Source organism: Gorilla gorilla, chromosome 3 (genome assembly GCF_029281585.2).
Source record: "Gorilla gorilla gorilla isolate KB3781 chromosome 3, NHGRI_mGorGor1-v2.1_pri, whole genome shotgun sequence".
Taxonomy (NCBI): domain Eukaryota; kingdom Metazoa; phylum Chordata; class Mammalia; order Primates; family Hominidae; genus Gorilla; species Gorilla gorilla.
This window is the reverse complement of record NC_073227.2, coordinates 180,502,691-180,526,382: the sequence shown is the minus strand read 5'-3', so window position 1 is coordinate 180,526,382 and position 23,692 is coordinate 180,502,691. Positions and strand designations below refer to the sequence as shown.

The 23,692-nt window shown below is 40.4% G+C and overlaps 1 pseudogene; it reads left to right on the top strand.

Annotated features, from left to right (window-relative positions):
• The first annotated feature begins 214 nt into the window (after positions 1–214).
• LOC115934524 (uncharacterized) lies at positions 215–413 on the top strand (annotated as a pseudogene).
• Positions 414–23,692: the final 23,279 nt, after the last annotated feature.

The following is a 23,692-nucleotide window of genomic DNA, read 5'->3' as shown; positions in this document are numbered from 1 at the left end:
AGCCAGCATTACCGCCTGAGCTCTGCCTCCTGTCAGATCAGCTGTGCCATTAGATTCTCACAAGGGCGTGAAGTGTATTGTGAATGGTGCATGCCAGGGATCTAGGCTGCACGTTCCTTATGAGAATCGAATGCCTCATGATCTGAGGTGGAACAGTTTCATCCTGAAACCAGCCCCCCAACCCAACCTGTAGAAAAATTGTCTTCCACAAAAATAGTCCCTGGTGCCAAAAAGGTTGGGGACTGCTGAAGAGCACCGGAAACCAGGAGGAGCAGTGAGGAGGAGGCACAGGGTTCTCCCCTGAGAGCCAGGCCAGCTCTTGGTGTTGCTTCGCTGCAGGTGCCATTTGGCATTGAGGATTGTTTTTCTCTTCCTCCGGGAAAGTAAGAGGGAGAGGACACAGTCTGAGTGGTTCCCGTTTTTACATTGAAAAAAAGAGTTTGAATGTTTTTTAAAGATGCTCGTACTGTAAATACCCCTCACTATGCCCACTTCCTCAGCTCACTGCACTCGCCATGTACATTCTTGGCTTTCTCGCTACAGCTGAGCTTCTTTACCCAGTCCAGTCCCCGGCAACCTCCAAATTCTTGTTTTATTGATAAAGTCAGTTTAGATTTTTTTTTCTCATTCCTACACTTTCCAAGTCTTTCCCTGGTGTTTATCTTTCATTCACAGTCAAACAACTCATCTATTCCAAAGAGGAATTCTGAGACTTCCTTAGGATTCAGAAGTGGCTACAGGCTGCTGTGATTTCAAATAGCAAATTGTTTTTCCTGCACATAAAGACTAGCTGAGTACAACAGACAACTCTTAAGGGGTTCCCCTGTCACCAGGCTTCCACCCTGCTAGAAATTTCTGTACACCTGGGAGCACTGGGCAGCCATGTGATTCTCCCCCGACCCCACCCACCGCTCATAGGCCCTCAAGAGAACACCTAATCAAAGCCGGAGGAACCCAATTTTCTCTCCCAGGAATTGGTATCAGGAATTAAACACCGGGACCTGAAATCAGAGACAAAGTCACATTAAGGACAGCACTCAGAGAGAAGGGCAGCCCACTCCCACTGCCAAGCTCCTGAGGGTCCTGGCTCCTGTCCTCCTCAGGGTGACGTTGACCTGCTCTTTTCAGCACCCAGGGGATACTCCAAAGTGCCTTCACTGCTTCAACTAGGTAGTTTTATTACTTTTCCCAAAAAGAACTTTGAAGAATAGAGACCTTCAGACAACCCCACAAAGAAAACCATACAAGCTCTCAGGGAAAGATAGTCAGCAAAATTTCTTTAGAACATTCAGGTTAGCCTGTGTCATCTGATCAAGGAGGTAGTCAGCCGTTATTGCCAGAAAATGAAATGACCATGAATTCTCTTATAGCTAGATGCATCCATTTTACAAAACACCCCAAGACACCTTGTTATATATAACAGTGAAATGACCAAATTCACAGGCTTTCACTTACTTCTAGAGGAGTCAGTAATTCATTCCACGGAAGGTGTGGAATGAAAATTGTCATGACAGCACAGCGAAACAAGACCTAGGAATGCCTATCCCCCATCACAACATTCCTTAAGAGATTTGGAGTGGCGGGGGGGATTGTCTAAAGGTTTTCTTTTTTTAAAACTTAGTAGTTCCCTAGAATCTGTCATTTCCAGGAAGAGACTGAAATGCTGCTCTTCAGTCTGTGACCTATTACAAAGATTAAACCAGCTGTGTATATAAGGCTGTTTTCTCTGTTAATCGAGTTATCGTTCCTTCCATGCCCTTGAATCTCAAAGAGAAACTTATAAATAATCTGATCTTAACATTTAAAATATGCACTCTCCTTCTGCCCGCCAGAAGGTAATGAGCAGTCTAAAGTCACTCAGCCTGGATTTCCTCTCCCTAATTGCCCTAAAAATTAAATAAAAAGCTTCCTGCATCCCTTCTGCTGCTCAATGAAAACAGGATAAAATACAGCAAATTCTAATAAGCCAGCATACGTGAAGTTTTCTTCCTTGCTCCTTAACACCACATTTACATTCCCTTCCAAACAGCACTAACTTCTCTGCCTCTTTATCTCCATAGAAATCAAATCGCTATAGTTCAAATTTATGTTGCAGAGAGAATTTTCTTCTATTAGAAAAAGATTGTCTTCCATTTTGCAGTAAGGAGCTTTTTGTTTTATTTCTCTGATGCAAGATTGGAGAAGGGAAAGAAGGGAGGCTTGAATTACAGGACTATTTAAGCCATAATATTTAATTTCAAACTTTGTCCTTTACAGCTGATTACCTCAGCTGCCATCTCTCTCCTGCTCCCTCATTTTCTGCTGAAATTGATCTCATTGTTCTTGTCTGAATAAAAAGGCCCAGGCTCGGGGCATTTCAATTGGCTTCAGCTCAAGAATAAAAGATCGCTTTAAAAGTGAAAATCATGTTTTTTTGCCAATTCAAATCACATTACTCATTTCCCTCCCAGGTCAGTCAGGACACTCCGGGCTGCACTCTTCAGGATCTGTACACACTGCTGAGAGGTTGGGCAATTTGCCACTTCACTGGCAATCTCCCTGTCTGCGTGACCCAAGGGTTCATGGGGAGACCTCGGAAACCTGCTCAGAGGGGTCTTCAATTGGCAATATCAGGAGAAGCACCACACATTTCCATGTAATGTCCCAAAGGGGCAACTTTTGCACTTGACTTTATTTTCTGCATCACTATTAGCCACCTAAATAGAAATACTGTTATTTATCACCAGTCTATAAGAGAAAATGGATATATGAGCTTATTTGGAAAGTAAGGCCTTCAGAGCACCTCAGAAAAAACTAATGTCACTGGAGCACTGTTTCTGGAGTCCCTGTTGGAGAAATATAGTGTGCCTGCCACAGTGCTGCTACAAAGCTTCCTGTGTTTCCTCTAATAGTAATCCCCTCTCTTCCTCCTCTCCCTTTAATCATAATCCCATCTTTTCCTCCATCCTCCCCTCATAAACATCCAAACAGGTCTTTCCTGTTTTGATTTATATGCTCTAAACAGGTAGTGAACTAGCAAGAATTCGGAGAATGAGAAATGGTCATTTCAGTTAGCATCAGGTAAAGCAAATTAAAAGGATAACAATTGGGCAATCAGGATGAATCTCCTCCCATGGGGGAGCTTGTTGTTCTATTGATGTAAATTCTCTGTGTGAGATTATTTCAAAATAAAATATTATAAAAATAGTACCATATTCACAGCATATAATACAACTTTGTGCTCACCAAAAATCTAATAAAGTCAATGTCTGTAGAGGTCAATTGAACAATAGAGTGTCTCAGGAAGAGAAAAATATTCAGGATTGAAGTAAGGGGGAAAAAAAAATCACCCCTGAGTTAAAACATGTAAACAGATTAACGGTTTTACTATAGACATTTATTCCCGGCTTCAGTTTATGAGTCTGTTTCAAGGCAACAGCCACAGGGAGGCTGCCACCGAGTTCTGTTCGTGAGTCTCAAGGTTTATCCTAAAGGAGTATTTATAGATTTCCAAACGCTTTTTTGTGTTAGTCACAAAATGCCCCAGGAGAGTCCTCAATCTTTATATTAGCATCAGGCAAACACAATCTTGGGACAAATTAAAACATGGTAAGCATAAAACTTGGCCCTGAGACAGATTAAAATGAGCAAGGTATTCGCCGACATCAAACTGAGATGGCAAAGTTTAATCAATAATGATAATGAGTCCCGTATCAACAAAGAATTATTCACAAAGATGGAGGGGACAGAAAGGCAGCCACCAGTGAAAGGAAGCAACATTCTGTTTCCGGGTGATGTTACGTTACACATTACCCAGGCTAAGTGTATAGTGTTACCTTTGAGACACAAAGGGACAAACAGATTAGCATCACAATTGTTCAATTAAGCGGCAAACAGGCTTGTTGTTTCTATGCATTCCGTGGTGCCGAGCTGGCATAAGTGCAACCTTCTCTTTTCGATATTCAAAATGCTTTCAGTTCGTGAAGCCTCAGTTCAAATCGCCAATCCTTTTTGAAGTTTTCTCTGACTGAATAAATCTACTAAGCACAGCACAGGTGCAAGAGAGAGAGGCCGACTATTTTTTAAACTGCAAGTAGCCCCTTTGGGACCTGAGAGGATTTGCTGTTTCACATAGAAGCTTTCAGGGCAGCATCTTTTGGGGAAATGTTACCTAATAGAAAATATTTGAGGCAATTTGGGAGTTCATTTTTAGCCTGCCCCTTGAGTAAATATCACTTAAAACTCAAAACTGTGGGCTCAAACTACCGTGTATGTAGAAGAAATCTAAAGCTATGGCAATTCTCCTCTTAGCTGTACCTAAGACACTATTGGTACAGTAATGGATAATTTTTGTCCTCATAATAAATTCATTCAACAGATAAAATAACCAATGTACAAAAAGAAAAAGAAATGCCCCCAAAAGAACTAATAGATCATGTTGGAACAAACTCGTGGCTTTGATGGAGGATCAGTATAACACAGCAAAGTCCAGAGACCAATCCCTGGGCTTGAATCCTGCCTCTGCCGCCCACTGGCTCTGTAACCTCGGACAAGACAGTTAACAGCTATGTACCTCAGTTTCCTCATATTTAAAAAGCAATAACAATACTATATAGCTCATTGGGTTATTGTAAGATTAAAGAGTCTAAATCATGTAAAGTCCTTGGAATCATGCCCAGCACACAGTAAGTGCTCTATAATTAATACCCATTATTAGTAGAATTTTATATTAAACCCTAATTTAAATGATCAGGTAACAAATGGGATTGAAACCCTTCAAAAGTTAACTAATTTCAGAACTATGAAGAATTGACTTCAGGTCTTTCTTCCTTCATTGCTCCTGTGTGTTCTGAAACAATTCACTCACTTCTTTCCAAGTTTCATCATCTAGGAAGCACAAATAAATAATAAACATCATAAATTCCATTTAGTGTTATGCAGAGAATAAACTGTAGGAGGCAAGACTGGTGCAGGAATATCATTTAGAAGGCTATTGCAGTATAGTCCAAATGAGACACATTCATGGTTTGAACCATGCTGGTGGCAGTTTAGATGGTGAAAAATGTTGAGATTCAGAATGTATTTTGGAGGACTTGTCGATGAATTACACAATGAAGATAAAAGGAAAGAGAACAATCCAGGATTATCCTTGTGTTTGGCGTGAACAGCCAGATGGATGGTATTGTTGTCAGGAAAATAGGAGAGCCAGGTGTGGTGGTACACACCTGTAGTCCCAGCTATTCTGGGGGCTGAGGTGGGAGGATTGCTGGAGGCCAGGATTTCAGGGCTGTAGCGCATGATGATTGCACCTGTGACTAGCCCCTGCACTTCAGCCTGGGCAATATAGAAAAATTCTATTTTAAAAAAGGAAATATCTTGCCTCAGAAAAAGGAGCCAAAAAAAAAAGTGAATAAATAAATAATTAAAATGGAAGATGAAGATAAGAGAGACTGGGAAGAAGGGGCTTTGGGCAAGGAGAAATTAAAAAGTTCATTTCAGGATATGTTAATTTGAAAGTTTTGATTTAATATCCAAGTAGAGAATCAGGTAGATAGTTGCATACATAAATCTGAAAAAAATCAAAGCAGAGGTCAGTGGTCAAAATATAGAGTTATCAATATTTAGTGATCTTCCCATATTTAATGGAAGCACATTCAAAAAGATTAGATGGTCAAGGACCAGGCACTGAATGGATCAATCCAAAATTTGGAGGTCCAGCAGAGAAGCCTGCAAAAAGAAACTGACAAGAAATAGGAAGTTGACAAAAGACCAGGAGAGTGTGGTGTCATGGAAACCAGCACAAGACAGTTTTCACAAGCAGCAACACCCGGCTTTGGAGATCAGACCGAGGGGTCCCATCTTTAAAGCAAAAACAATATCTCTCCCCATCCTAAGTTTGAAACAGTAAAACTATGCATCTTATAGGTAAATGCAATGGTTAACCCTATCTTAAAAGATAACTATGCATGTCAAATGAAGGTAGGCAGGAAGAGAGAAAGGAAGGAACATTTTGCTTATAACCAGATTACTATTTGTGTATTGAAGATTGATGTAACAGAATCCCATTAGAGTAGGCATTTTCACTAAAAATTCAGAAGTGCAAACCTTGTTGCCCAAAGCCATTGTGAGGTATGACTAGCGTGAGGAAGAGCCAGCAACGTGAACCCCAAATTCCCCTGCAGCAAGCATGGCTGTTTCCCTTCTGCTGCCTATTACAACAATTTCCAGCAGCTTTCAAAACCATTTAGGAGCCCAGGGTAGCCAGCAGCATCACAGATCACTGCCAACAGTTGAACAATTCTGTTTCAACCAAGCACAGAGGAAGATTGGGCAAAAGCATCCACTATCTTTATTCTGCACTTCCAGCACAATTTTCTTTTGAAAATATGCAAAACTTATATTCTAAAGTTCAGAATCAAGTTTTGTTTGGAAAGACAAAGGCAAGTGAGGATTTGCAATCTGAAGTGACTTTCAAACAGAAAGGCACTGAGGCATCATGTAATACGTGCTAGACTCCATAGCCCAAGAGAGTGAGTTAGTGATAGATTTTCAGCCTTATCTCTTTCAATTTGTCTGCCCTTCTTGGAGTTACACCCCCTAACGTGATCTGGTTTGTGGCTTAAATTGTGTTTCTGCAAGAACATCCTATCCTGAGGCCCTGGGTTTGTGTCACTGAAGAGAGATTTAGCAGCCTGGATAGGCACACCACTGTCCACGGGAGGATTAATGTCATTTACTTAGCATTTATGTGGCACTTATATTCATGTTTACTGGCCATTCCTCATAGGGTCCCTGGGAGGTGGGTGATCACTGTTATCTTCAGAGTTCAGTGAAGTAGAACAACTTGCTTGGGGTTACACAATAAGAGGCAAAATCAGAGCTCCCGTGTGCTGTTTAGCCCAGGAGACAGATTTTCATTACAAGCAATTCATCAGAGGGAGCCCCAGCAGCTGAGTGGGAGTCAGGGAGTCCAAAACCAAACCAAAAGTAAGAATCCTGCCACCCTCCTGTTCCCAGTATATTTCCCAAGGTGATCTCTTTCCAAATACAAGGCCAGGGAAAGAATGCACTTGGCAGTGCCCACCAAGCAGCAGGAGGTATGTAGGATGGTCACTCTCCCCGTTCCCACTGCCCATCCTCAGCGCTACCGCCTATACATCAGAGAGAAAGCCCACAAGGGCAGCAGTACCTGCTTTTTTCTCTTATCTATCAAGAGCCTGTGTTACTTACTCTCCCTCCTTCTCCCAGCACATAAACACACATGCATGCTCTGTGGCCAATACTACATCACATTTCCAATTTAGAGATTGTTTATATCCCTATGTCTTTGGAAGCTCTCATCAATTTGGGTTCTTCTCACTTAATTTTTCCTCCTCTGCACATATGGCAAGCCATGTTTTTTGAAGCATACTTTTCCCTAGGACACTTTTTATTCTCTAAGCTCTTGAATAATGTCAATAGAATTTATTATCAAACAAGTGCATCTTGGACTCATTCAAGTAGGAGTAGGGGAAGGCGATCTCCCCTACTTTAGGGGAAGGCAATCTCACAATGCAACCCTCTTTTAATAGAAAGATGATGGATTTAGGAGTTGAAGAGATATGAGTTCAAATCTTTGCCCCAGTACTAACTGGTTGTGGGATCTTGATGAATTGCTGAATCTTTGAGCCACAGTTGCCTCATTTATAGATCTGGATGATAACAATATGCCTTGCAGTGTGACCTTGAGGAAATAATAATGAATGGTATGTAGAGAGCTTGACAAATATGAGGTGCTCAATAAATGAAAGTAACTGCTGTTTTTAACAAATTTCTTGGGTTCTGTGAATTTCAGTCTCTTAATAAAGCCAAATTCATTGTGAAGATTAAATGAGGTCATAAGTATAAAATATCACATGCAGTCATAACACATAGTAGGCAAGAAACTTTTTCCCCTCCCAAGGGAAGAATTATAGGAATACTCTGCCCATCCTAATTTTGTTTTACAGTTAGAAAATTAAGGCTTCGTCCCAATTATCCAAGGTGGCAAAGTTGCTATAATCAATTCTCAAATCAGTCTCCCTTCATATCCAACAAAGTTCATGGCTCTTTATTAAAGAAATACCTCTGAATTATAAGCACAGTTAGATCCACGGCTAAGATGTTAAATGAATAATAAAATAATAATAGCTAACTTATAATTAGTATATACTATGTACCTGGCATGGTGCTGAAGATTTACATATATCAAGTCCTTTCATGAAAAGAAAAAAAATCTTTCTATTGTTTTAAAACCTGAGTAGATATGGCATCAGTCTTGAGCCCTGTCCTTGCCCTTTGTCTCGTGGCATTGCAGCAGCTATGTTGCTTCATGTTGGTAAAACAAAGTCCATAAACAAGGTGGTTGTCACAGTCGCCCCAGCATGCAGCACAATATGTGTTTTTTTGCTAGAGACAGAGTTTTGGACAAATGCCTTGGCACAAGTCAGCAGCCTAAATGTCCCTAGCCCTGCTTGATCTGCCTCAAGCACCTTATCCAAAAGGCACCATACATTCCCAGGAAATATGGTCTATGTTAAAAGCCAAAGGAAAGCGGATTTTCCATGCTGGTGCAATTGAGAGGAGTCAGGCCTGCCCGAGGCCATAGCAGGAAGAGGCTCTGCATTGTGATTGCTTTCCTATGCACATCCATCTTGGCCTGCCACACTTGCATTGCTATAACCCCAAGCCCACTTCAGCCAAAAATCAATCATGCATGCCTACTTGCACTTGTACACCTAAACACACACACACACACACACACACACACACACACACACACACACACACACACACAGAGAAAGGCATGTTCTGATGCCTCTTGGCACACATTTTGGATCAGCTTCATTAGGGTAACCATCTGGGTCATTTCAATTCTGTTTCCAGTCCTGAAATAATTATGGCATCTGATTCAGCCACTCCCCCTCCCCCACTTCTCCCCACTCCCTACCTCCCCTGCCCCATCTACCAGCTGCATAAGTGTAAAACTTTGTAAAGAGAATATAATTAGTGTTTTGGAAACATTGGAGAATTTTTTAATCCACATAGGCTCATATGGTCAGAGGCCCAGAGCTAATCTCTTTGCTGGTCAGAGCAAAAGCAAGCCCATAGCACCATGGATTAATTCCTTAGAACTGTGTATCCTCTCCCTACCTCCTTTTCTGATCTCTCTGAACTCTCCAATGTGGCTAAGCTCATAATTGGGACAGCAGCCAACAAATAAAATGTGACTCTGTAATTTCATCTGCATCCATCCAAAATGTACTAAAACGACTGCTAGGGCTTTTGGCCTCTACTAACTGCTTGACTTTATTTATGCCAAAAAAAAATGATTATAGTTTGGGTTAATATAATCACATACTGGCCCAAAAAATCCCCAAGCTTGCAAACGGTAAGTGGCTAATGTATATAAAAATACAGTCATTGGAAGACACTGTCTATTAAAGTATTTCAATCACTGAATTTTTAAACTATGGAATTTTAAAGGCTGCAGAAGATAAGAAATTTATATAAATCAGACTGGTCATGACAAATTCACCAGCCAATTACTTTATCTCCCCATGGCCACATAAATGTTGTCTTTAAAGATGTAAGCATGCAGCTGCCTATGAGATAAAGAACATCATAAGTAAAGAACATTTATTTTATTGTTTTTGTTTGCTTGACTGATTCTTAAATACTTTTGCTTCTTCTTACTGCCTAATTTATTCATTGATCAGCCAATATTTATTAATGTATTAATATTTATTAACCCCCTGCTAAAAGATAAATCTGTGAATAAGCTGGGCACAATCCCTTTCCTCACAGAGCTTATAGTCAAGTAGAAGATACAGAAAGTAAGATTTTATGATACAGCACAATAACCATATGAAACCACATGAAAAGTGAAGTACAAAGTATTATGGAGACACTTGGGAAGAGCAACCAACCAAGACTCAGGGAAACAGCCTATTAGAAAAGACCTGAGGGCTGGACAGAAATTTGCCAAATAGACATGGTTGGGAAATACATATTTCAGGCAGGAAGAAACAAAATTAGCAAAAATCAGGAGAATGGATTGCTCAAGGCTCATTGCAGAAAAAACCAATTTTATGTGGCTGAATTTTAATGTATGAAGGAGAATTGGGAAAGAAGTTTCATCAGTAAAAAGGGGATAAGGAGACTAGAATTTATGCTGAGATCAAAGATCTCCATTTTTAAAATAGAGAAACTCCACAATTCGATTTTTGTTTTGTTTTGTTTTTGTTTTTGTTTTGAGAAAGGGTCTTCCTCTGTTGCCCAGGCTGGAGTGCAGTGGTGCAATCTCAGCCCACTGCAGCTTCAACCTCTGGGACTCAAGTGATCCTCCCACCTCAGCCTCCCAAGCAGCTGGGACTACAGGTACACACCACCATGCCTGGCTAACAGAATTAGATTTTGGTGGTTAAAACATTTTTCTGTTAGCTTTGTGGAAAAGGAGTTGGATGGAAGCAAATTGAAAGGAGTGAATTGGCACACACAAGGACTAAGTTTGAGAACTGCTGAAACTGAGGACTCTAACACATACAGATTACTCTTTATTCTAAGCTCAAAGGATCTATCTTCAACCAAGATCATCTGAGGACATTAGACTGTGGGATGTTCAGTGAGTGTCCCATTTCTTCACTGGAAATGCTCCTGGTTGATGGCAATGGTTGTTGTCTACCTGTGCACAGTAAGGTCCTGCCAGACTTTGGGTATATGAAGTAGGAGGTTACCAAACTTCATATTTCTCAATTGCAACAATGTTACGCTTTAGCATAGTTAACTTTTATGCTGGCAAAAACCACCATTAGCAAACTCTGTTATCTGGATACTTTGGGTTCCCAGTATCATTTCTGAAAAAGCCACCAGCACATCCTGACAGATTATCCACAGATTACATCATTACAATCAGGCATCACACAGGTGTAATCTCTTTGTAGCTCTGAAGTTATGACCAATCTGTGGGCATGTTCAATAGTTCATCTCCTGCTTTACAAGGCATGGGAGGGATTGAGCAGGACAGGCCTGATGAGAGTCCACCACAAATATGGAGCTCGGTTCAGAGGCTGGCAAAATGAGGGTGATCTCAACTCAGGTAGTGACAGTGAGAATAAGACTGGAGAAAGCAATTCAAGAAATAATTACAAGATAGGTCTTGCCTAATGACTGGATGGAGTGGAAGAATCTAAGAAGTGTATTTTTAAATAAAGACTCTAAGACTTGGCCATCAATATAGCTGGAATCTCATCATCTATTTTGTGGTTTTTAAAAGAATTTAATGCATTTCACAGGCTGTCAACACTATCAGTAGTACGATGCTTTCCCAGCAAAGACTTCCAGCCCAATATGCCAGATGAAGAAGAAAATAGTGACCCAAAGGATGTTGCTTTCCTGGCCTTCTCTGTCCTCTTTTAGTTTCTCCTCTCCCTTCTGGGGCTTCCCACCCTCCAGCCACTTAGGGCCCTGACACTGAGTCCTGGCTTCCACAAGCTACTCTCCAGCCTTCCTGTCTTGAAAAATTCCAGTCTTTTCTGTTCTACTCACACACCATCAAAAGCTGTCACTTCCCTAGCCCTTTGCCAGGTGGGAAGGAGATCTAGCACCAATTCCATAGCTGATAATGTTTTGGACTTTTCTCTGAGTCACTTTTTATTTTAGTCACTTTTATCTGAGCCTCTGTTTGCTTACCTGCAAAAATTAAGTCAATTGGCATAGATTGGAGGTCAGAAATTCACATACTTAACAGAGGCTGAGTGTATAACAAGGATGAGCGAAGCAAACTGAGGTGTAAGATAGTAAAGAGGGGAGGCCTTCTGAGTGACTTAGAGAGCTCCTGCCCCATCTAAAGGGTATTCAGCTTCAATATCAAACTGCCATCATGCAGGCTCAATGTTGCCAGATCTTCCAAATTTTTAAAGATAATTTTGAAATAGGGTTTTCAATGTAATTGTCCAATACCAAATAATGGCACCATAACTAATGCAAACTTTTTAAATTTTTGAGCCAGCACTGGGTACGCCAAATAAAACACATTTCCTGGCCAAATTTGTGCTTCTGATTAAACAACCTCTGAGGCTTCTTCTGGCCTTTTACAGAGGGAAAAATCTAAGATGCCTTAACTTTCAGTAATTAATCTGTAAAATTGTGGAATTCTGGGCTCCAGAGCAGAGCACAGGTGTGTACCAACAGGTTAGTCAGCATTGTCTTCAAATTTCAGCAAATAAATACTTCATCAGTCTATTAAGATATATGATTAGATCTCTTGTTGATCTTATAGCACAAGGTTTGAAGCTGGCCAATAATAGTGAAAGATTAAAGTGGTAATTTCTCAGAATCAACTAATCATTGCTTTCATCTTGACACTAATTTAAATGGCATTTAACCATATTAAAAATTAATGTCATCAGAGTAGTGTTACATTAAAACAATGTATAAATAGATATTTTAAATAGAAATTTAAAAATAGCGAAAAAAAACAAGTTTTGTCTTTTAAAAAGTAACCTTTATTTTTTCTCACCATTCTCTGGGTTAGCTGGACAGTTTTAGTATGAATCAGCACAGATAATTTCTGTGGTCAACTGATGCTGAGGCTGAGGCTGAGGCTGGATGCTCCAAGGTAGGCTCAGTCTTCTCACTTTTTTTTTTTTTTTTTAAAGAGACAAGGTATCACACCATTGTCCAGGCTGGACTCAAACTTCTAAACACAAGTGACCCTCCTGCCTCAGCCTCCAAAGTAGCTGGGACTAAAAGTATGGACCACTGTGCCTGGATCATGATGGCCTCACTCTTATGCCTTGTGTGAGCAGGCTGTTTGGTCTAAGTCTCAGCTGGAGAATTTGCCTCTGTTCCATGCAATCTCTCATCCTCCAGTAGGCTTGCCCAGGCTTCTTCACATAATAATCTCAGTGTTCCAAAAAGAAAAAGAGAAGACAAGCCCATTGTTCATTGATGTTACATACTCAGCCCTCATATTTGAATTTGTGACTTCTGATCTACTCCAATATGAGAGTCTCTAATTAGATAGTATTTGATAATATCCCATTGGCCTGGAGTTTGGACTTATTCCCTCTTCCCCACATATCTGCCCCCACCACTCAGGTTTACCAATAACAAGAATGACCTTCCCTTGCCATCCTAGGAAGTATGTGATTCTGTGAGCGCTGCATTCCATCACTGCCCAAGCACAGTATATCTTCATTTTTTTCTCTTCTAAAACTATTCATGTTGATATGAGGCATTTGGTAAGTGTCTTAGCCTGTTTTTGCTGCTATAACAGAATATGGTAAGTCCTCATTTAACATCATCTATAGGTTCTTGGAAACTGCAACTTTAAGTGAGACTATGTACAACAGGTCCTCAAATAACATCATCTTGTTCAAAATTGTTTTATTATAACAATGATGAGTTATAAATTGGTTTTGTTGTACATCATTTAGCTGAAAGTCACAATTTCTAAGAGCCTGTCAATGACCCTAAGTGAGGACTTATTGTAGCATAGACTGAGTAATTTATAATGAAGAAAAACTTATTGGCTTATGAGTCTGGAGGCTGGGAAGTCCAAAAATTGAGGGGCTGGCATCTGGCAAGGGCCTGCCTGCTGTATCATCCCATGATGGAAAGGCAAAGAGAAGGGAAGAGAGAGCAAGAAATCAAGCTAGTAGCCTCAAGACCTTTTATAATCAGCAGAAATCCATTCATGCAGCTCTCATGACCTAAACAACTCCCATTAGGACCCACCCTGGTCCCCCAAATTTATATCCTTCTCACACAAAAAAGACATTCACTCATCCCAGTAGCCTCAAAAGTCTTAATTTGTTCCAGCATCAACTTAAAAGCCCAAAGTTCACGGTCTCATCTAAATGAGATATGGGTGAGACTCAAGGTACTGTTCATCTTCAGGCAAACTCCTGTCCAGATATGAGCCCATGAAATCAAACAAGTTCTCTTCTTCCAAAATACAATGGTAGGTTAGGCAAAGGATAGAATGTGTCCATTACAAAAGGGAGAAATCAACAAGAAGAAAGGTGTAACTCATCCCAAGTAAGTCTAGAACCCAACAGGACAAAAAACATTAAATCTTAAGGCTCCAGAATAATCTTCCCTGACTCCATGCCCTGCCTTCCAGGGGTGGGAAGTGGGTCTCCAAGGCCTCAGGCAGCCCCACCCCTATGGCTTTGCTGGTCTCAGCCCGTACAGCAGCTCTCACAAGTTGGAGTTATGTGTCTGCAGCTCCCCAAGGCAGGTGTTGCACACTGGAAGCTCTACAGTTCTAGAGTCTTTGGGTGGCCCCACCCCCATAGCTCCACCAGGCACTCATCTGCTTGGGATTTTCTGCAGTGGCCTCACTCCTACATCTCCACTAGGTATTATCCTAGTGGGGACCTACTGCTATGGCTCCAACCCTGTGACAAGTCTATGCGTAGACCCTCAGGTTGCACAAAACCCTTTGAAATCTAAGTGGAGGAAGGCATGCCCCACAACTCTTGCATTCTTCATACCTGCAGAATTAGCACCAAGTGGATGCCACAAAGGCTTATCACTTGTACTCTCCAGAGCAGCACCCCAAGCTGCACCTGGAACTGCTTGAGCCACAGCTTGGGCAGCTGAATACCACTGCACTGGAATGCAAGGAACAGAGTCCTGAGGCAGTCCTGGAAAGGGCCTGTGGAGGGACCCTGGGTCCCCAGCACCATTCTGCTTTCCAAGAGCTCTGGACCTGGGATGGGAAGGGCAGGCTTGAGGATACTGAAATGTTTTAGAGGTCATTCTCCAATTGTCTTGATGAATAACAGTGGGCCTCCTTCTAGCTATGCTAATTCCTTTATCAAAAGGTCACTTGTCACCTCCTACATGCTTTTTCATTTTTTACATGGCCAGGCTGCCAATTTTCCAAACTGTTATATTCTGCTTTCCTTTTAATTATACATTCTGTTAGTAAATTATTTCTCTCCTCTCATTTTACTGTATGCAGTCAAAAGTAGCTACACCATCCCTTCAATATTTTGCTTAGAAACTCCTTCCATCAGATATCCTAGTTCATCACTTTTAAACTCTGCCTTTCATAAAGTCTTTGGGCATGGACACTGATAGTTTGGATGTTTGTCCCATCCAAATTTTATATCTAAATGTAATCACCAATGTTGGAGGTGTGACCAGTTGGGAGCTCCAGTACCACATTTTCCCTTAGCAGTGTACTAGTAGAGGTTCTGTGTGGGGGTTTTGCCCCATGACAGGCTTCTGTCTTGACACTCAGGCTTTGAAAATCTAGGTGGAAGCTGCCAGCCTTCTTCACTCTTGCATCCCACACACCCATACACTTAACACCATGTGGAAGCCACGAAGACTTACTGCAGTTTGCACTCTCAAAAGTGGTGGCTTAAGCAGGATCTGGAGCTCTTTGGGCTAAGGCTGGAGCCTGAGCAGCCAGGATGTGGGGATCATTGTCCCAAGGCTGAACAGGGCAGAAGCATCCTGGGCCTGACCCATGAAACCATTCTTTCCTCCTAGGCCTCTTGTCCTCTGATGGGAGGGGCTGCCTCAAAGATATCTGAAATGCCTTTTAGGACTTTTTCCCATTGTCTTGGATATCAGTACTTGGCTTCCTCTGAGTCATGCTAATCTCTCTAGCAAGTAGTTACTCCACAGCCTGCTTGTAGTCCTCTCCTGAAGATGCTTTTTGTTTCTCTGACACATGGCTAGCCTGCAAATTTTCCAAAATTTTACACTCTGCTTCCCTTTTACACTTTAAGACATTTATTTGCTCCTACATCTGATTGTAGGCTCTAAGGAGCATCCAGGCCACATCTTAAATGTTTTGCTGCTTAGAAACTTTTTCCACCATGTACCCTAAGTCATCAATCTTAAATTCAAATTTCCAAAGATCCCTAGGGCATAGACACAATGCAGTCAAGCTCTTGGCTAAGGCATAACAAGGGTGAACTTTGCTCCAGTTCCCAATAAGTTTCTCAGTTCCATGTGAGACCTCATCAGTTTGGCCTTCACTATTCATATTTCTACCAGCATTTTGGTCACAACCACTTCACAAGTCTCTAAGAAGTTCCAAACTTTACCTTTTTTTCCTGTCTTCTTCTGAGGCTTCCAGACTCTTCCAAGCTCTGCCCATTATCTGATTCAAAGCCACTTCCACATTTTCAAGTATTTCTTTATAGCAGTGTAAAAAAAAAAAAAAAAAAAAAAAAAAAAAAAAAAAAAAAAACAGGCTAACACAGACACATTTCAGCCAATTTACTTGCCACTTGTAATAGAAAAGGTCATTTCTCCACTTTCAAATAAGGCATTACACATTTCCATCAGAGACCTCATTAGAATGGCCTTTACTATCCATGTTTCTACCAACATTCTGATCATGACCACTTAAGTAACCTTGAAGAAGTTTCACACTCTTCCTACAGTCCTTCTCTTCTTCCAAGCCCTCAAACACCCTTAACACACCAGGTATGGAAACAAAGACTTATTCTAGCCTACTTCTCCAACTCTTCCAGCTTTTCTCTATAACCCAATTTCAAAACTGCTTCCACATTTTCACATTTTCAGGCATTTGTCATAGCAACAGCTCCACCTTTTGGTACCAATTTTTTATCTTAATTGGTCTTGTGCTGCTATAACAGGATACCACAAACTGGGTAATTTACAATGAACAGAAGTTTATTGGATCATGGTTCTGGAGACTGAGAAGTCCAAGATAGAAGGGCTGGCATCTTGTGAGGGCCTTCTTGCTGCATCATCTCATAGCAAAAGGGCAAAGAAAGGACAATGACATAAAACAAGAGATCAAACCAGTGCCTCAAGTTCTTTTATAATCTGCATTAATTTATTCGTGAGGGTGGGGCCCTCATGACCTAAACACTTCCTATTAGACCCTACCTCCCAATACTTTTGCATTTACGATTAAGTTCCTAGCACATGCTTTTGGGGGGACACATTAAAACTATAGCAGTAAGAGTGCCTATTCTTTGGATTTCAGGTGAGTACAGGTATCTATTTTGTTTGGATGCCCTTTCAATTTATCTGAGGTGTTAGCCTTTTCATAGCCAGTCTCATTTGAGACCCAAAGAGCTATGGCACCAAATCCCTTTTGAGATATGCAGGCACCACCTAATGCCAACTTCCATCCCTCTTAATCTTTCTCTTTTACATTCTTATGGCTCCTCTCCCTTTATGGGCAGAAAAATGTTTCTTAACTCATGTTCTCTATTTTCTTCTACTCTGGGGCTTAAACTCTATAATCACTCCTCTAAGTATTTGCTCAGTATCTTTCAAGTCAAGTCCTGAAGAAGGTCTAATTTGTCTTGGGTCAGCAGAAGGTCTAAAAGTCAAGCTGAGATCTTCAGTTTTATGACTATTTAAGAGGTCAGAAAGGCTGTCTCTTTGTTAGAGGCTATCCAGTAATGGGAAAGATTAAAGTGGTAGTTTTCAAAATAAGCTAATCATTGCTTCTATCTTGGCATATATTCAAATGGAGTTTAACCACATTAAAAATTTATGTCATCTGGGTGCAACTATGTGCAAATAGATTTTTGTCCACTTACGAAATTTGAGAATGATAATGCAAGGTGCTTTTTAATGTCTATAAAATAACTTGAATAACTTTGATTTGACATCTTATGCAACCTTAGCTCAGATTGTTTGCATATAATATTCTAAGAGTCCCACAGAAAGAAAATAGAAACATTAACTAAGCCACCCACTTTGCATGATATCCTGTTTAATTCTGTTTTCCAACTTGTTCAAAACACTCTCCTGGGAGAGCTGAGTAGTTTTTTAAATTATACTTGTTAACTGTTCATAAGAAGGCAATGGTTGTAGCATATTATTTCTACAATCGATACATCTAAAGTTATTTAAACAAGAGTTTTCATAGAAGTACAGCGATAACTGGCTAGGAATTTAGTGCTAAAATCCTAAACTAGGGATGAACACAAAAATGACTATCATTTCAACCCAGCAAAATGTGTTCACCATGATTTGTAAAGCACCATTGGCACATGATGTTATAAGGAAAGTCAATTAATGTTTTGAGAGGTTGAATCCTGCCATTCTCTACCACTGAAACTAATGTTTACAAAAATGTCTTTGCCTTTTGATAGCTGTCACTAAATTAATTTTCATTATATAGTTGTGCATTTTTTATCTAAGAACCCAGCAAAAAAAATATCATTTCTGGGAAATGAGAAGAAAATACACAAGTAGAAAAAAAATAAGAAATTTGTGTGTTTCTTAGAAAACAGGCATCAATCAAAGCATAATATCTCGAAAAAAAAGAGATGACAGACCCCTCGGCACACTAGCCTCACCCTGCTCTGGGAACCACATGTTCGGAAGAACATGAACCAATGTAATTCATTCAGATGTAGGAAAGATTGAAAATGATATGCTTAAACAATGTAATAAAGATCTCTGGGAGATCTTAGTGCATTTAATAAAGAGAAAACCTGAGAGATTCAGAGTAACTCCCTTCAAATGTATGAAGGACTACCCTGAAGGGAAATCAGTCTTCTTGCGTTGACCCAGTAGGAGGAGAATATGCTCCAGTCAGTAAAAAGACTAGTTATTAGATGCTTTCTTCCAACTGACTATAAGGCAGAGCCCTCTTACAGCCAGAGCTGTTCAAATGAAGAAGACTTATGAGTCCCCATCTCAGCAATGTATAACTATAACAACATATGACCAGCTAACGGAGATGCCATAGAAAGTATTCGAGCATCAGGCAGGTAGTCGAAATGGTTGAATTTTAATGCTTCTTTGTGCTCTTTGACCTGAGATTTACAGTCAAACAGCAGGGGAATTAGGAATTTGCATCAGCCTGTGAACCTCCATTTCGCCATTCTTGAAATGGTGTCGACGTCGGCCAAGCACTGTGCCTCACACCTGTAATCCTAGCACTTTGGGAGGCCAAGGCAGGTGGATCACCTGAGGTCAGGAATTCGAGACCATCCTGGCCAACACGGTGAAACCCTGTCTCTACTAAAAATACAAAAAATTAGCCGGGCGTGGTGGCGAGCGCCTGTAATCCCAGCTACTTGGGAGGCTGAGGCAGGAGAATTGCTTGAACCCGGGAGGTGGAAGTTGCAGTGAGCCAAGATCTCACCACTGCACTCCAGCCTGGGCAACGAGAGCAAAACTCCGTCTCAAAAAACAAACAAACAAAAAAAAAAGGTGTCGACATCATAAGGCCCTTTTGAAAGTTATCAGACATACACGTGTTCACTGATAGCTTAGGGCAGAGCATGACACCATCCTCTCTCAAGAATGTTAGCTGCTACTTTTATTACTGATCCTTCCCTCTGAAGGTCCTTTCAGGGAATGTATTCAGGAATCCAAAGACAAAGAATCGATAGGGCACACGTTTCTTTATAGCAGACATTGAAGAGAAAAGGAAGCACACAGTAGCTGTAAGAAGAATGGAAGAATCATTGTGGGGAAAACCTGGTAATCTGAACTTTTATGATGTTTTAAAAATGCATTTTATAAAAATGTTTGAAATATAAGGGGCCAGGAACAGGTTTTAATATTCTGTACTTGAAGACGGCAAAGGAAGCCTGACTAGAGGCTGGCCTCTCTGTTCTGGGTCTCTGAAGTTAGATCAAGAGCATCTGAACTCAACAGGGAGTTTCTCCCCCTTAGGTATCTTCCACTCTCTATTTATGTCATCGGGTACAACCTCCACTCCCAATTGAGTCCATTATTCTTCACTCCCATACATGTAGCAGAGCTCCAGAGTTGGCCCTGAGGTTTTCTCCCTTTATCCAGTGAAGAACATCATTTCTGGGAAGTGAATTGCTGTGTTTTGGGTTTGAGTTAGGATTATGAGTGAGTTCTGTGTGTGTCTCCGCAGCGCAGCCTGAGACCTCGCACCGGAGTGTTTCTCCTGCGTTTCAGTGCTGAGAACCGACAAGTCTCATATCTGTTTTCTGGTTATTGGGTGACCCCTGCTGGTCAGTAGGAGCTGTTACTGCCTTCTCTAACTTGGATTTCTGCATTTAATTCCCGTTATCAAACTGTGACTGCCACTTTCCACGATTCATCTCACCTTGATTTAGTTGTGATAACTTCTGTTAATACCTGTTGTGCATTAAATGTCATCTTTATTGCATTAAATGCAGAGTTTTTTGAAAACACCTCCCCATAAAATGGTTAAATCCATAGCAAAGGAAAACATCTTTTTGTTAGTCTGTGCTGGTGAGTCTTAATGATTCAGAGGTCTCAAGCTGACAGAGAAGATGACAATTTTTATATTTTCTTGAAAAATACTAGTCGGCAATAAACACAGGGACTGCCATATTTTGAAGCCCAGCTGGCAGCACAAAACAACATTTGCTTAACTTCTCAGCCCAGCGCTCTCATTGATGGAACATACATAGCTACCCAAGCATAGCACACAATGATCTATGGCTTATACAGCCAGAAAGGATTTTAAATAAGGTTAAAAACATCCTCCCATTTCAAAACTCAACACCCTATCCTCCCTAGACCACACTATCTGTAAAACCACTAGCATTTGTCTATTGAATACCTTTTTATTTGGTGCACCTATGATGTAAAAGGCTTGGATTTCGTGTAGGGAAGAGAATGACAAGGTAATAAGTAGAAAAGGGAGAAAACAGTCATATTTCTGCAGCAACGATATTTAATCCACATATTTTGAGCCTCTTACGTGTTCATGTGTGTTAAATAATTTATTTCAGTGGATCTCAAGTTTCTTTTACTGACTTTCTCATCTTTCTCACAGCTAAAGTAAAATGATAGCATATATAGAATTCCCTTAGTATTGTAATGACTAGCAATATCTCACTCCCCACCCTGCCCCACTCAATAATCCCCTGTGAGCAAAAGTGAACCTTTAAAGCAATTGTATTGGACACCCCTATGAATAATAACAACAGCTCACTTTAGCTGGAGCTGAGATGGGCAACCTCAAGTTCAGCCAATCAAATGTGTGGTCCTTACATCTCTTTAGAGAAACTTATAGGGAAGCTACAAATGTACAATAGACTCAGAGGTCATCAACTTTAAAAGAAAATGCAGGGAAAGGGAAGGAAGATTGGACACTTATTGGCTATATGGATGTGTATATGTACGTGTGTATGGGTTTATAAATGTCCTATGTAAAAAACAAATATTGATAAATAAATGTCTGTAACCTAAAGTGAAAGGTAGAGTCACACCATTGACTAAATAAGTTCACAGGATTTAAATGAGAATATCCGTTACCTCATAATTTCACACTGTCAAATTTTAGGCGCATACAACAGGAAGGTGATAACCTTCCTCTCTTTAGACTTTGCAAGTGAAGCTATTATTTATTCTTTTTATTCATACTTTCTCTTGAAAAGTCAATTCTCCATAGACCCTGAAATACTTTTGGGGTGTGTGTGTGTGTGTGTGTGTGTGTGTGTGTGTGTGTGTTTTAAACTCTGAATTCCCATCTCTGTTTGCCTTCATTTTCCTGGCAGTGAAATGCCTCAAACTGAATACAATATTCAAGGCTTTTTAAGAAGGTCCTCATGACTTTCTAATAGTAAAGACCTTGCCTAGGCTTTGAAAGTCAGCCTGTTCAGAGAACAGTAAGTTCACAGCCTTATCCATTTAAAGTCTTATCACAACTCTGCTTTTTATTTATTGGTATGCCTCTTCCTTTCTCAAAGGTCTTTCTAGTTGATGCGGTTCTTATAACATCTTGACCCTTTCAGTAAACGTTAATTTAATTAAGTTTTCTGCTTCTCTGTGTATTCTCTCTTAAAGTTTTCACTTTTTGTTGATGCTTTTTCTTTTATCTGCTCCCTTTTCCCATTTTCCAATACTTCAGTGACACTTAGACCTTTAGAAAATATTTGCAAATCTATACTGACTTCTTATTTATTCATGGCTCTTTTCAGCAATGTTCTTTTCTTTGTAAAGAGCTCAAAGCAACTAACAAAGCTAAGGTCATACTTAAAACACACATCTTATAACAACTGAAGAATAAAAGGAAAAGAAAATGAAAAAATATTTTAAGAATCCTAAAGATACTCAGAATTTATTTAAGTTACATGTTACAAGGTACATCATTCTTTTTTCGGTGAAATAGTGTTGTTCTTTGAGCTGTATCTCTTTTTCCATTCAACTTGAGATTTTAAATTTTTTTCAATTTTATGAGAACTAAATTCTCCAGATATTGTGAAATTTATCTTACTCTTTTTGAAAAATCCCTGCTCAGTTGCCTTATTTCACAATTTCTTCCCTGAGGGTATCAGTGAAAGTTTGCTTAACAACCTGTATCTCAACTACACACTCAGCTTAGCCTGGAGAGTTGCTAAGCCGCCCTGCTATTTTTAAATCTTTGGCTTTTTCTTTCTTCTGATTAAAGTATAGATATTTCCTAATCTTAACATTTGCCAGGCTTTACACAGTCTGGGTCATAAAGTTTTCATTTGTGATGGAAAAATATCTCATAGGTGATGAGAGCTTATCTGTTCCTTTTTATCTAGCAGATACCTATGTAGATATAAACTCCTGAATCCAAGATTACCCACATACCATCCCATACTTTCAAATACTGGGAGAATGGAAATACATTTGAATCATCAACACCTATTCATAAAGATGATTCATTATGGTTGCTGATTGTCATTTCCATAATATTCTTTGTAATTTTACCACCAATTCCAAACACCATGACCTAGAATCATAGACCGTACAACTAGAATGGAGTTTAGTCCACCCCCTTTACTTTATAGATGAAAGACTGAGCATGTAGCTACAGAAGTTGGCTGATGACATAGCCAGAATAGCATCAAGTATTTGCGTATATGCGTATGTCTGTGTGTAACACATGCTTATACAGCACTTACCAGACACCAGAGCCAGTCTGAGCCATTTACAAACCTTGACTTTTGTCAAGATGAGGAAACTGAGACACAAAGAGATTAAATAACTTGCCCAGGATCACATACCTTGTAGGTGGCAGAGCAGGGATTGAAGCCAGGCAGCCTGGCTGCCAAGTCGGTGCTTTTAACCACTATGCGCTCTCTTTCACGGATGTCAAAGGATCAGTCACATGTCATCAAAAAAATAATCCTGTTCTAACAGCTGGATAAACTGCCTCAGTACTGGCTAAGCATACTCTCCATCATCAACCAACATATCTTGGGTTCCAAAGTCATTCTCACACTGGACACATAAGCATTCTCTCCAGATATTCACTCATACAGTCAAGGGATGCTTTATCTGGATGTGAACTTCTAAATAAGGAAAAATACAAAATCTCACTCCGTTGCCCTCAGGGAAACAAAAACTGAACCAGAAGGTTACAACAGATTTTTGAAAATCATGACACTCTGTCTGCTCCACTCACAATATGTTTCCATAAGCTCCCTTCTGTCCCCCTAGTGGGATGTGAGCATTTCTGAGGCTGGGATGCTGAGTAAACACCTTTGCGTTTAACAGATTGGTTCTGTTTCCCCTGTTTGCCTGTGGCTGCCTTTTACTTTTCAAGAGCTTCTGGGATTGAGACATCATGCCAGGCACCCGAGGCAAGGCAGGCAATAAATGTAAATTGTAGTCCTCTATCTTTTGGGGCCTGCCCTTGCCTAGATCTTCTCAAACCTGTCACATAATGGCTTCCCCCAAACAGCTCTCTACAGCCACTGGGACCCCGAGAAGAATGACCCTATTATCAGCTAGTAAGAACACA